This window comes from Neodiprion pinetum, chromosome 6 (assembly GCF_021155775.2).
Source record: "Neodiprion pinetum isolate iyNeoPine1 chromosome 6, iyNeoPine1.2, whole genome shotgun sequence".
In the NCBI taxonomy this organism is placed as follows: domain Eukaryota; kingdom Metazoa; phylum Arthropoda; class Insecta; order Hymenoptera; family Diprionidae; genus Neodiprion; species Neodiprion pinetum.
In genome coordinates, this window is record NC_060237.1 from 13,867,295 (window position 1) to 13,871,734 (window position 4,440).

A 4,440-nucleotide genomic window follows, 5' to 3' on the forward strand; every position below is an offset into this window, starting at 1 on the left:
TGGGTAATAGACACGGGCGCGGAAGTAACCGTAGTTCGATCGGATCTCTTTAAATCCGATGACCAGATTGTTCCCTCTTTTTCTCTGCGAACAGCCACTGGAGAGACGACCCCGGTTTTGAGACAGGCTACTGTCCAAATTAACCTTTTTGGGTGTATCGACTCTCCACATAAGGTTTTTATAGCAGATATAGAGGATGAAGGTATTTTGGGAATAGACTTTCTTACAGCTCATAACTGTGTTATCTCGACTAAGAGAAATTCACTAGCTTCAAACAATCGCGAAATAACTCTTTGTACAAATAGGAATGGAATTTATTGGACTCCTCCTAGAATTCGAGAAATAGAACTGTCGGAAGATGATTTGCAACAACATTTTCCTCTTCATTTACGGAGCCTTGTTGAGAAATCTTCGATTTCGTTAAATTCAGCTCAGGAAGAATCGTTTAAATCTCTTTTGCTAGAATTTAAAGATTCTTTTGCCAAAGATAGTGGTGATAAGGGCCGATGTACTTCTGTCAAGCACAAGATCGACGTCGGAGAGAGTTCACCAATTAAACAAGCTCCTCGAAGACTCGCTCTCAACGCCCGAGAAGAGGTGAAGAAGCTTGTGGAAGACATGTTAGCGAACGATGTGATTGAGCCATCGTCTAGTCCCTGGGCTTCACCAATCGTCCTTGTTAACAAAAAGGACGGATCCAAACGATTTTGTATCGATTACAGGAAGCTGAACGATATAACAAAGAAAGATTCTTACCCTCTACCCAGAATCGACGAGACCCTCGACCTGATAGCTGGTGCAACTTGGTTCAGCACCATAGATCTTCAGAGCGGATATTGGCAGGTCGAAATGGATCCTCTAGATAAAGAAAAAACAGCTTTTGTTACGGGTTTAGGAGGATTATGGCAGTTCAAGGTTATGCCGTTTGGTTTGAGTAATGCCCCGGCTACCTTTGAACGAATGATGGAGGCTGTTCTCCATGGGCTCACGGGCAAAATATGCCTCGTTTATTTAGACGATATAATCGTTTTTGGCAAGAACTTTGAAGAAGAAGTTCAAAATCTCAGACAAGTTTTCGCTAGGCTGAAGCAAACAGGTCTGAAAATGAGCCCGAAAAAATGCCATCTGTTCCAGAAAGAAGTAGGCTTCCTCGGACATATCGTTTCAGCACAAGGTGTGAAGACCGACCCATCCAAAATAGAGAAGGTTTCTTCTTGGCCGACACCTAAGAATAAAGAACAAGTTCAAAGCTTTTTAGGCCTTTGTACGTATTACAGAAGATTTGTAAAAGGTTTCGCTAGTATAGCTAAACCTCTCCATCATTTGACCGGAATCAAGATTCTTTTTGACTGGACCCCGGAATGCGAAGAGGCTTTCAAGAAATTAAAGGAAAATCTTATTTCTTCGCCGATTTTAGCTTATCCAGAGGTCGAAATTCCTTTTATTTTAGATACGGATGCATCTCTTTCAGGAATAGGCGGGGTTCTGTCACAAATTCAGGGAGGTCAAGAGAGAGTGATAAGCTATTTCAGCAGAGTTTTGAGTAAAACCGAGAGGAATTATTGTGTCACTCGTAGAGAGCTTTTAGCTGTTGTTAAGACCGTAGTACATTTTCACCATTATTTGTACGGCAGGAGATTTTTGATACGTACAGATCATGCTTCTCTCAGGTGGCTACTTTCGTTTAAATCTCCCGAAGGTCAGGTAGCTAGATGGTTAGAAAGGCTCGGTCAGTACGATTTTGATATTCGTCATCGAGCAGGAATTCATCATGGAAACGCTGATGCTCTCTCTCGAAGACCCTGCGAGGAAATGCCAGAGTGTAAACAGTGTGCACGATTAGAGAAAAATCGTGACCCCTCTCTTGTAATACGAAAGATTTCTTTCAAAAATAACCAGGAGGAATGGAGAAAATCGCAACAAGAGGACGACACTTTGAATCAAGTGAGGTCTTGGAAAGAAGCAGAAACTCGCCCGGACTGGCAGGATATATCTTTAGCCGAGCCAGATTTGAAAATTTATTGGGCTCAATGGGACTCTATTCTTTTAATTGATGGAATTTTATACCGAAAATGGGAATCTGCAGACTTGAAAGAAATCAGGTGGCAACTTTTGGTTCCCAGGTCACGAGTTCCAGAGATTCTTGCTCTTTATCATGATTCTCCTGCAGGCGGACACTTCGCTTCGAATAAAACTCTGGGCAGAATTCGCAACTTCTACTTTTGGCCCCGTTGCCGGATGGACGTTGAAGATTGGTGTCGACGATGTCGAATCTGCACGGCAAAGAAAGGACCTCGAGCGAAGGGACAAAGCTCTCTTCAAATTTACAACGTGGGAGCTCCATTTGAAAGAATAGCAATGGATATTCTTGGACCTCTCCCGATAACCCATTCTGGAAATAAATATGCTTTGGTTATTGCTGATTATTTTACTAAGTGGCCAGAAGTGGTCCCTCTCGCTGATCAAGAAGCCTCTACTGTAGCACAGGCATTCGTTAAAGAATTTATTTGTAGACACGGAGTTCCTCTAGAACTTCATACTGATCAAGGCCGAAATTTTGAGTCAACCTTAATGAAAGAGGTTACTCAGATTTTAGGGGTTAGGAAAACTCGTACAACTCCTTTGCATCCGCAATCTGATGGCATGATAGAGCGTCTGAATCGAACTTTGCTACAATATTTGTCGTCCTTCGTAGAGCAGAATCAGAGAGACTGGGACTCCTGGATCCCTTTCTTCCTCTTATCTTACAGATCTGCGATTCATGAGACGACGAAACAGACGCCAGCCCTCATGCTTACTGGAAGAAATCTTCGACTTCCGTCAGATTTAGAGAAAGGCCCTGTTCCTGTGCAAAGACAGCATCAAACAGATTATGCCTTTTCATTACAACAACGTTTAGAAGAAATTCATCACTTTGCTAGGAATAGAATTTCTATGGCTTCAGATAAATTAAAAACTCGTTATGATATTCGAGCCAGAGATTTAAAATTTAATCCTGGAGATTCTGTTTGGCTCTTTCAACCTCGAAGACAGAAAGGACGATGTCCAAAACTACAAAGAAATTGGGAAGGCCCTTACTTAGTGGTTAACCGGATAAATGATGTTGTTTATAGAATCCGAAGATCTCCTCATTCGCGTCAAAAAGTGGTTCACTTGGATCGTCTTGCTCCTTTTGAAGAGGATCAACCTGGAACAGTCTCTCCAAGACCAGGAACATCCTTCGAGGTTAGATCTTCAAACGAACACCCTTGACGACTGTGATCGATTTGGCCTTCTTTACAGTCGGTCATCGATTGGGAGAAGAATTTACCTTTCGGAATTCATTTGAGTAAAACTCGACCGCTTACGATTATTATAGAAGGAAATATCGGATGCGGAAAAACAACTTTCACCAAGAGGTTTTTAGCAGATCGCCAGGTCTGTACACTTTTAGAACCTCTTGAAGAATATCGAAATGTAGCTGGAATTAATCTTTTAGATTTGATGTATCAGAACCCAGATCGTTATTGCTATTATTTTCAGCATTTCGCTCAAATGGTTATGTTAGATAGACATCTGCAGACGACTTCATTGCCTGTAAAGGTGATGGAAAGATCGATATTCAGTAGCAATTGTTTTGTAGAAGCTCGTCGAAGGTTAGGTAATTTTCGCGACTTCGAATCTCATTTATTGACAAAAAATTTTGATCTTCTCATTCGCTCGTCTGAGCTCAGAGTAGATTTGATTGTTTATTTGCGAGTTTCCCCAGAAACTTCTTTTGCTCGTGTTAGTTCCCGTTCTCGTGAGGAAGAATCGAGTATTTCTTTAGAGCTACTCAAAACTATCCATGAGGTTCATGAAGATTGGCTAGTAAAACAAACCTTTTCTTCTTTATCGGCTCCTGTTTTGGTTATCAATGCAGAATCCACAGCCGACCAAGTTTATTCTAGTTTTTGTTTTGTAATGACACACGGACAAGACTAGAGAAATTTCTTGTTTAAGAAAAGGATTTATTCAATAAAAAAAAAAAAAAAAAACTTTATTCTAATTTTAACAAACAATATAATTAAAAAAGAAAATAACGAGTAACATTTTTGATTTTTTTTATCTCTTCTTTCACTTTTTCGCATTCATTGCACCCACTCGTCTCTCTTTTTGCGATGAATAGACTTCGGCCACAGATCCAACATTTAGCCTTTTCCTCATAGAATGTGAGGTGAAAGGAAATTATATGGTCCAGTAATTTGGATTCTGAGCTGTTTTAAAAAAAAATATTTTTTATGTTTAAAATTTATTTTTGTTATTCGATATGATGAACTTACTGGAGGTTGAAGCAAGATTCACAAGAATAATCCGTTCTACCCTTTTCTTGAAAGCCTTCTAGTTTACCGCATGACATCTCTTTCCATTTTGAATCAAGAAAATCAGAGATTTCTTTTTCTGAGAGGTCTTCAATATTGC

General features: G+C 40.2%; 1 long non-coding RNA gene across 1 annotated transcript; it reads right to left on the reverse strand.

The window, feature by feature from the left end:
• Positions 1-2,278: 2,278 nt before the first annotated feature.
• LOC138191116 (uncharacterized) lies at positions 2,279-3,567 on the reverse strand. The gene is made up of 3 exons (XR_011177435.1): positions 3,079-3,567; positions 2,616-2,845; positions 2,279-2,392 (listed from the first exon to the last, which is right to left on the reverse strand). It is a non-coding gene; the product is annotated as an uncharacterized lncRNA (long non-coding RNA).
• Positions 3,568-4,440: the final 873 nt, after the last annotated feature.